The sequence below is a fragment of the Lygodium microphyllum genome, chromosome 9, assembly GCF_053477565.2.
Source record: "Lygodium microphyllum isolate KBCC chromosome 9, Lygodium_microphyllum_v1.1.10, whole genome shotgun sequence".
In the NCBI taxonomy this organism is placed as follows: domain Eukaryota; kingdom Viridiplantae; phylum Streptophyta; class Polypodiopsida; order Schizaeales; family Lygodiaceae; genus Lygodium; species Lygodium microphyllum.
This window is the reverse complement of record NC_141143.1, coordinates 70,550,992-70,561,754: the sequence shown is the minus strand read 5'-3', so window position 1 is coordinate 70,561,754 and position 10,763 is coordinate 70,550,992. Positions and strand designations below refer to the sequence as shown.

The 10,763-nt window shown below is 40.1% G+C and overlaps 1 long non-coding RNA gene across 1 annotated transcript; it reads left to right on the top strand.

Annotated features, from left to right (window-relative positions):
* The first annotated feature begins 51 nt into the window (after nt 1-51).
* LOC148031162 (uncharacterized) lies at nt 52-1,585 on the top strand. The gene is made up of 3 exons (XR_015691855.1): nt 52-667; nt 751-803; nt 948-1,585. It is a non-coding gene; the product is annotated as an uncharacterized LOC148031162 (long non-coding RNA).
* The last annotated feature ends 9,178 nt before the right edge of the window (nt 1,586-10,763 follow it).

Below are 10,763 nucleotides of genomic sequence, written 5' to 3'. Positions count from 1 at the left end.
GAACTGAGCACACGTCCCCACAGCCGCCATTTATGAGTGTCCGCCGTCCGGCGTGGACGAATCAGATCGCTCCGATGGAGTTAGAAGATCATTGTCCGGACCTCGAGTGTTATTGAATACATAGAGGGCCTTGGCCTTTCCCACAGGCCTGCACTTAAAACAGTCTTATTTTGGAAACCAAGCTTCACACATCAAACTACCCCAGTTTTGGATAGTTTGATAAACTGGCCTGTTTCCAGCTCTTGAGAACGGAAGGATTCACAAGCTTTTCCTTTGACCATTTTTGTGTGCAAACCTCTTCTTAGGCCGGTTACACACTAGAATGCGGCCGCCCAAGTGCATGTCTACAGGCCAATAGAAAGGCACCAAATGTGAAAAAGGGTGTCCCCCTCTTACACATTGGAGGCACCCGACATCTCCATCCAAGGGGGGTATTGAATGCTCCCCCCGCCTTGTTTCGATGTTCCGCAGGGTGGGGAGCTCCCCTATCTAGTTTCGTTTGCAGGCCCAGGCTGTGGGCTCCAGGTATCTCGCTCGCCAATCAGCAAGGCTTGGGGTCGCGTCCCTCTGTTGCCCATTGCGTGGGAGCCATTGTGAAGAAGTTGTGGTGTTGTACAAACGTCGTGCCAGGGGTTGCCATGCCTGTGTGTTCATCTGGGGTTCTTAGGTGGGAAGCCATCTTTAATGCTTATGCTTCCATCCATGTCAGTGAAACCAATTGTATGTTAATGCATGGCCAATTGGTTGTAGGTGCTTGTAGCTGTGGTCTTATCACAGGTGATTGCAAGCTTCATCTATCACAGGTATGCTCTCTCTCTCTCTCTCTCTCTCTCTCTCTCTCTCTCTCTCTCTCTCTCTCTCTCTCTCTCACATTAAAATTCTATTGATAGAATTTTCTGGCTTCATCTATCATTTTATTAATAGAGGCTCTTTTTGCCCACATGTAGGACAAAAATGTCCCGAACCACCAGAGGGGAGGAAATGTGATAAAGAAGGATGAGCAAGTTATTGAAATGGACGAGGTCCTTAGGGAGAAGCCAAGGGGCTTAATTGGCTTAATTATGTTGGAACCCATAGGTAATGCAACTTGCCCTAATTTTGGAGGGTGAGAGGCTACCTTAACTAAGAGATTATCTTGATTAGTAAGTACATTAGGGGCAACAAGCAAGGTTGTATCTTGCTTTAGGTGGTTGAAATTGCCATCATGCAGGTCTTTTGTCTGCTATGTATTGTTGATGGGGGCGCAACCAAAGGTGAAAGCATGTTCTTCATCTGCTTCAAGTGCATCCGCACGGAAGGGGGTTGCTTTTGTTGCAGCAGCAGGTCAAATGTTTGCTTTGTGTTTATGAAGAAGTGGGGTAGGAGAAAGAATGATAGCAGATTCTATTTCTGCTATAACCAGAAGAGGAGTAAAAGTAGAAGAAATGAGATTTTCTTGGCCTTGAGGAGAAGGCGCCAATGCTGAAATATTGTCCATTGTAGCACCAATTCTGAAAGTACTGTCCATTGTGTTGCCTATTCACATGGACAATTTCTCACCATGGCATTTACAGATGGTTTGTGCATGGCTTCAAATTTTAGCATGTTTGAGCTCACTTGATAAGCGTAATACCAATGCGAATGTGGCATCAAATGCCGCTATAAATCATGGGTGGCAGGCATATGCTGGAAATAGTATCCATTGTGATGCCTATTTGTAGGGACTTGTCTATTTGAGCTGTCATAATTAGCATACTACCATTGTGCTAAAATTGTTTGAAAATACTGTCCAGTGTGTTGCCTATTTGTAGGGAAATTTTCTCATAATGACATTCACAGATGGTTTGTGCATGGCTTCAAATTTTAGCATGTTTGTGCTCTCTTGATTAGCATAATATCAATGTGAATGTAGTCGTATGCCAACTATTTGAAATTATTGTTTGTGCTGAAACTGTTTGAAAAGATTGTCCATTGTGCTGCCTATCTTTTTAAAACTATCCATTGTTCATTGTGCAAAAAGATAAAATGGAACTGTTTGAAACTGTCCATTGTCCATTTTAGCATGTTTGTGCTGAAATTGTTTGAAAATACTATCCATTGTGCTGCCTATTGTAAGGAAAATTTCTCATCATGACATTCATAGATGGTTTGTGCATGGCTTCAAATTTTAGCATGTTTGAGCTCTCTTGATTAGCGTAATACCAATGTGAATGTGGTATCAAATGTTGCTATAAATCATGGTAGGCATATGCTGAAAATAGTATCCATTGTGATGCCTATTTGTAGGGACTTGTTTGTTTGAACTGTCATAATTAGCATACTAGCATTGTGCTGAAAATGTTTGAAAATACTGGCTAGTGTGCTACCTATTTGTAAGGAAAATTTCTCATCATGACATTCACAAATGGTTTGTGCATGGCTTCAAATTTTAGCATGTTTATGCTCTCTTGATTAGTGTTATATCAATGTGAATGTAGCATCAAATGTTGCTATAAATCATGGCAAGCATATGCTGAAAATAGTATCCATTGTAGTGCCTATTTGTAGGGACTTGTCTGTTTGAGCTGTCATAATTAGCATACTAGCATTGTGCTGAAATCGTTTGAAAATACTGTCCATTGTGCTGCCTATTATGTAAGGAAAATTTCGCATCGTGACATTCATAGATGGTTTGTGCATGGCTTCAAATTTTAGCATGTTTGAGCTCTCTTGATTAGCGTAATACCAATGCGAATGTGGCATTGAATGTTGCTATAAATCATGGATGCATATGCTGAAAATAGTATCCATTTTGGTGCCTATTTGTAGGGACTTGTCTGTTTGAGCTGTCGTAATTATTGTTACATAAATAATAATAATGGATCAATTATGTAAAGAATAATAATCATGTTTGTCCATTCACGTATTGTAAATGATAGATCAATTTTCATGCGTAAGGTGGAGCTCAATGGATTCTCGAGAGAGCACTCCCATGGAGGATTTTCATCAATTCTTGACTCAAATGAGCCAAGATGCAATATGCAATAATGACTTCATGTACCTCTCAAGTCAAAGTGTGGGTGTTCCAAGCCACATTCCAAGCCATAGTGCAGTTGGCAGTATTCCTATTAACGTGTTTTCAAATCTCTCTCCTTTGATCAATCCTTGTCCATTCGCACCGTTCCAACCACCAAGACAATTAGGCATAGAGGGAACCACAACAATACACAATAATGGAATTATTCGTCCAAGTACACATAGTCCTCAACATGACCCCTCAGCACTACCACAACAAGAACCACAAGGGATAAATTCTTGTGATGCAATCCAGGACACATCTGAAGAGGTTGACTTGGTTCAGACTCAAGAACCAATGGTGCTATCTTTTGAGAATGCCAACAAGCAGCATCCACAACAACGAGCTTCATTGGAGTCTGATGCTCCAAAACCTCCTAAACCAAAGAGGGCGTGGAAAGGAAAGAATCAGGATGACGGACCTGAGACACAAGATCATTCAACAACCACAAAAAAACCGTTTGCGCAATGGAAGCATGCATGGACAGTGCAGCTCATTCACATCCCAGGATCCATGAGTGCGGAGTTCTCAAAGCCACTGAAGCAAGGAGTGGATATATGGTCCAAGGTAGCCACACAGTTAGCATCGCTATTTCCATAGTTCAACAAAGATGGTGAGGCATGCATAAAACATTGGGGACACATTTATGAATCATATAGAAAGGATAAGGTTCACAATGCCATATCATGCAATGATCACATGATCATTTATCAGTGGTATGATCTTGTGGATGAATATGTGTGGAATCGTGCCAATGTTGTCAATGATGCACATGCCTCGTTTGTTGGTGGGTTGTCTTCTCCAGTAGACAACACTACATCAGTTTCCAATGATCCAAGTGACCATACCCAGGAAGACATTGGCTCCAATGAGCCTTCGAAGATCGGGCATGATCAAACGACCAACCAAGGAGCACGCAATAAGAAGGGTATAAAGATAGAGGAGTCTCTCAGTGACATGGCTAGCACTGCCCGATCAATGTTAATAGCCAACCAAAAATCTAACCCAGAGGAAAAAAAAGCATTTGAAGAGCGCAAGCTCGTTATCATAGATACACTTACCTCCTATGTATTTAGTCTGTTAGATGTAATCAAAAGTCTTAAAAAGGAACGATGGTTTCAACTGTAGATGAATTTTGAACTTTAAAAAAAAAAGGTTTTTAAGTCTACCTATACATCTCTCATAAAGTTTCGTGAAATCTTTTGATAGGTAAATGGACGATGAAAGTCTTTTGATAATGTGTGTCATCGATGTTGTAGTTCTTGTCATGGCAATGTTTTAGCTATTGTTAAGTGATTTGGATGACGGGGACAATGACAGTATGCAATTGCATACTTTGATGAAGTGCATGGATCGAGTTTACGTTGCATGTTGAGCTAGGATAGGTTAGCAAAAGTACGATCGACGGTCACGTTGGGCCTATCCAAGGCCACACACTTTTATGGAGTAGGGGCTTTTGGGGAGTTATTCAAACCGAATGTTTAAAAGCAGGTTATGAGTTAGCAGGAGTACATTTGAATATCTCGTCACGAAGTTAGTACCACAAATGCGACTCAAGAATACAAACTATGGAAGAGCAATACCTATGGAGAAGTGGGTCTGTGTGGCTCTGCATCACCTGGTGAGCGGCTCAAATTTGGGACTTATAGCTTATTTGTACGGAGTCTCAACTTCATTTATACAGTTGGCTATTGTGGACTTTTGCGATGCACTGGCTACATCTAGATTGCATGGTATGTACAAAAAAGTGGGCAACATCACAACAAATGCAAAAATATGCAAATGCATTTTAGGCCCTTTGAGGTATACTGTATGTTGTTGGTGCAGTAGATGGCAAGCCATCCTGGGGGGGCATCTCGAAGAGACAACATTGCTTGAGCCATGTTTTGAGAGAGGGAGAACACAAATGTGAGAATAGTCTTTGGTGATTCTGACTGTGCGAAGGAGATCGATGATGAAGACAACAGTGAGTAAACATTTGTAGCATCTGCAGTGCAGGTGGAAAGGTGGAAAGAGGGGGGGTGGTGTGCTAAAAAAATTTCCCTCTTTCCACCTTTCCACAGAGAGCTTGGTAGAGTCATGCCTCAACAACATGGTGAAGGGGTTCAACCCCTGCTCTCTTTTTCATTACTAATTTTATTAGTCAGTTTTTAAAAAGTTTTATAATGCTTCTAGATTTATTAGTCATTTTAAAGTGTTTAATCAAGTATTCTAATAATTATTATTATGAGAATGATGATCATCATCCGTAGCATCCCTTCATTCGCATGTGATTCGAGAAGTGTCGGGTGCGTAGGTGGTGGCCGGTGTGTAAACAATTGCAGACAAAAGATGGACAGACACTTATTGACAACGAAAAGTGTCCACTACCCAATGTGTAAGCAGGTGGTAGACAAGACCAAGTCAACTTTTCATGTGCCCACCAATTGGGCGCAGATTGGGCAGGCAATGGCAGTGCATAACCACCCTTAGATCGGTATACACTATCATGCGAACGGACAAAATTTGCCAAAAAACTATGTTCATCACACCATGTGTTAAAATCCAATTGATCCCCATCCTTTGGTGGTAGACACTTTTGGATAGGGGATACCCCCACCCAAAAATGTATCCACACTGCCCTAAAATGCATCCGCACCCAACCCATAAGTCGACATAAATTCCATTATTAAAAAGTGATCCTTGGTTGACAGAACTAGGCCATACCACCTTTTGTGTTAAGCTTATGCATTGTAGATATATAAAAAGTCAAGTGGACGAATTGAATATTAACTCGGTCATCCAAGGAAATGTGTAACCACCCTTATTGACCAACACTTAGAGAATTGAAGTTTGCCCAAATTTGACATAATCCTTGGCCCTTAAAGCTACTCAAGGGAGTAATCAAAATATATGGAACTAGCTGGCTTGGCCAATGTTTTATATTTTTAAAAGCTACTCCAATGTATCACATGAGTTCTTAAATAGTGAATGCAAGTTTTATGTGAGTCAAATGGAGTAAGAATTATATCTACATTAGAACTAAAGACAAGGTGGCCATAGTAAGCAAATTAGTTCCCCGGTACATAACAAAACAAGTAAGAAAAAAAAATGAAGAATGGGGGAAAGAGAAAAAATGAGCTTGAGCAAACTACAAACTGCTCCAAAACATCAAAATATTCGCATGAAGTTTAAATTAATAGCAAAGGCTTTTTGCAATCCATTAGATATCCCAAACTTATGTCATTGATGAAGGTGCAGAAGTTGAGGGTGTGTTGATGATGATGCTTGAGGTCATTGAAGGGGTGACCCGTTTTGGAAATTGCAAGATCGTAATGAGTATCGGATCTCCCAACAAAGAGGAGAGAGAGAGAGAGCCCTCATATGCCTACATTTAATGCTATAATGTTTGCTCCAACTATAATATTGTGTGCCAAGGGCGTGTTGAAATTTACTATCCTTCTAGATTTATCGGGGAACAAAACTTCCATATCCTCCAATTGCTTTTCAAGATATTTTTTGCATGCTCTCTATTGGAACCAAATATGAAATGGATAGCCAATAAAAGTCAAGTATACAACTCAGACTAACTTGATAGTTCTTAGATGCATAGCTCTTATCAAGACTATCAATTGCACATACTCCTTTAGAATTTCGGGAACTGCCTTTGTAAGGATATCCAATATGCCTTAACAAGAATATCTGATCCTCTGTGCTCTTCTACTCTACCAATAAACCCAACCATTGGGACATCTGGGTTTACCAGTAGACCAACCTTTACCGAAAGAGCTTCCTTCAAAGCTAGCTTCACCTCAAGCACATGTAAGGTTTGAATTATAATCAGGCTTTTTGTCCAAAACATGGCAATAACACAAAGAGTTTCATCCTAAATCTAAAGGAAGTAGGTAGATAATCATACCATGGTAGCATCATACTTAATGTCCAGGACTTGTTTGCAGAGGGATCCCATTGTTGTACATCCATACCACTAACAATACCAACAATGCTAGTTTTGTTGATGATTGCATCCAACTCCACACCTCTATCAACCCTAGAAACCAGTCTAGATGCATGGTTGGGACTAACAATCATGACTAAATCCGATTCAAGTACTCTAGCTTTCATCTAGTTGATATTGTGACCCTTTAACAACTTGTCATAGTTGTGGAATGGAAGAGACTTTTAGTGTTTAATTTCCACTACACTTTACCAAAAATAAAAAAGAAGAACCTGCAATAAAATCGAAAGACCCCTGAAATGGTCTACGAGAAAGCATGGCAGCCCCCTTCAATGCAATGAGAGAGAGAGAGAGAGAGAGAGAGAGAGAGAGAGAGAGAGAGAGAGAGAGAGAGAGAGAGAGAGAGAGAGAGAGAGAGAGAGAGAGAGAGAGAGAGAGAGAGAGAGAGAGAGAGAAGGCCTTATGCATGTCAATCCTTCCTTCTTGCATGCCCTTCTTCATCTCGGCCGCCATACCTTCCTTCTTTCCTTCCATCCTTTGTCCCCTTCTTCATCCTTTCTACCATACCTCGTATCCACCCTCTCTTCTACAGCCTCAGCTTCCTAGCTCCACTGCAAGTAAGCTTCCTTTGATTCCTTCTTCCTTTTGCCCCTTTTTCTCCCTTTGATGATCAAATGCTTCCTTCAATGTAGGATGTGTGTGTGTGTGTGTGTGTGTGTGTGTGAGAGAGAGAGAGAGAGAGAGAGAGAGAGAGAGAGAGAGAGAGAGAGAGAGAGAGAGAGAGAGAGAGAGAGAGAGAGGAATTTGAAAATTTAGATTTAAATACTTTATATTTTTCACGTTTGGAGTATATTTTTCAAGTGTATTCTACTTATACTTTATATTTTTCACGTTTGGAGTATATTTTTCAAGTGTATTCTACTTATGCAACGTAGGTTAGGTAATAGACTCAATAGATCCCTCGATTATTTTTGGGCTTGGAGTGTATACCTTTTGATTGTCCCTAAAACCTTTAAATGATGTATGCTTCAATGTCACATCCTTAGATATATCCACAACTTACCTACATTTGTGAGCTGATCCTAACCTACAATGTTTAATGTTTACATATTATAAAAAAACTTTCATATCTAAAAGACCTTATTCAACACACGCGCACACACACACACACACACACACACACACTCTCTCTCTCTCTCTCTCTCTCTCTCTCTCTCTCTCTCTCTCTCTCTCTCTCTCTCTCTCTCTCTCTCTCTCTCTCATGTTGCCTTCTTTGAGGCTCACTACTTTTCTAGACAAATATAAATGACACACTTCCCATATCAAAATGGCATGCTTCATGCGTAATGAAGTGCTTTATTACAAACACTTTTCGAAGGATTTACAAATACATGTTTGGGAAGTAAGTATATATATGGAATCATAATTGAATGTAATCATTAGAGTAGATAAGTCAAAACTAAGGTGCTACATGAGCTATAATATGTTAATACCGGTCCATCAAAGATGATGTCCCCTGCTTTTACATGCTCTAGTAAGAAACATAAGTTAGCAATTTTCTATTGTACTACCCAATTGCAATACTACCTAGTTGAAATCTATTGAGAAATTTGTTCAACCTAATCTAACCTTACATTATTATTCAATTATGTTAACCTTAGCCTTTATTTTGTATTTGTGTATGTGTGTGTGTGTGCACATGCACGCTCGTGCATGCACCCATGTGCACTGTGTATGTGTGTGTGCGCACACACGCGAACACATAAGTGTGTGGGGGGCCATTGATGTTTTAGTAAGGGATTGTGCCTCTCTAATGATGAGAAAACTTTTGTCTGTTGAGATGTCAATGTTGGTTAACTAAAAGATCACTTACAAGTAAGTGCTGTAATTAAATATTCACTTAGTATCACATATTTGTGAGTCTATCATTTTAATTGTCTAGTTCATGCAAAAACCAACATGACCTAAATCTCTTCTAGTGGCATTAGGTTGATGCCTTCAATAGAAGAGCATGCAAAGAACCCTTATTTTTCTTTAGCATGAAAAGGATATAATAAGTGCATTTTGCATGTGCATTTTGCTCGAGGATATCTTTAATTGTTTCTCACTTTCCTACATATGTTTGTGCCTCACCTTCCTCTATCTGTTCCACTTGGGCAAATGATGGGTCTCATGCATGTGCATGTGTACATGTTTTATTGTGCTTTTTTAATGCATGTTCACATATGCATGTTTTCTATTGTGATAATAGGAATGCGGATGCTTGTGTCTTTTTGCATGGTGTAGTGTTAGATGTATTTTCTACATACATGCCTCATCTTCCTCTATATAGTTCACTTGTGCAAATGAGGGATGTAGTGTGTGCATGCCTACATGTTTATTGTACTTTTTGGCTAACCATGTTTGATCAAATCATCACTTCCTTGCACTTATGATGTAGCATTTCTCTCAAATGGTGACACCGGCATAGTTACACATTCAATCTATGATTAGCCACTTTGTATATGTGTTGGATTAGTGGTGGAAATCCTTCTCAACCATCTCTTTTTGGACATATAATACTTGAAAGCATGTGATTACATAAGAACGTGTGGCAATCTCTAGTGGAAGTATGCATCTAATATCTTAGTTTACCATGAAAGGAAACAACACTTTTTATCGTTTGTGGAACATAATAATTGGTCTTACGCTTTGTTCTACTAACACAACATAGGAGTTTATGTTGAGATTCAAGCTCATAATCACTAACATTGGCTCTACCTCGATAGCTGTAGTCTTAGCTATCGTCATCTGTCATATGTGTCCAATAAATGAGTCAGAGACTCAATCGTAATTAGTGACATAGTCAGTTAGTAGACTGTTGGGGTAAAAGGCCCTTAGGCCTGCCCGTGTACAGTGATCGCCCATATAAAAGTGCAATAAGGCTGTCATAACATTGTTGACAACACCTACATTGTGTGTGCTCTTCTCTCCCGCGTCTCCTGCATCCCTTTCAATTGGTATCAGAGCCACTTCTTTGCGAGCTCTTCCCTGCATCTACACGAGGTATGAGAGCTTGCTTCTCACTCAGTTCTCAGCCATTCTTTGATATGAACAGTAGGGTTTCATGAAGAGGCAGCTATAGCTTCCATAATTGAAGCTTATTCTCTTTACCTCTTGCTTGGACTTGTCCTAGGCTTGTGTAGGCCTATTGTAGGCCTTCATTGGGCTCTTGCTTATCCCCTACCCACCTTGATTTGGCCCCTCAAGTATAGTAGCATGCTCACATTTTATTTGCGCCTCTTTGCAAAAATGGCTCAAAAATCACTTCTTTTTGTCATATCTCGGGCATTCAGAATCCGATTCAGGCAGGCTAAGAATCTAAAATTGGGTTCTGGCATGCTCCGGATGTGATGGTGATGTCAAATTTGCCAAGTCCTGATGACAGAATATTCTGCAACAGATTTCAGGTATGAGACAACATGTATTTGTATGCCTATGGCTTATGTGATGCTTCTATTGATGTCTATTGATACCAGATCACTTGTGGATGTTATGCCTCTTATGGGAGACGCATTTGGAGCTGATTTAGCTCAGCCATTGACTATTTTGAAGAGTCCCAGATCTGTCCAAAACAGGGCATCCACGTGTTACTTCAATTTTATGCTTACATGTCTTGGTATTTGATGCCTAATTATGCTCGGTTGGTGCCTATACATACGGGAATGTATGCCCATGGTTTGCCTATGGATTTGAGCTTGGATTGAGCACTCCTTTGCTTAGTTTATAGAGGTTATTTACTGCTGGAAACTT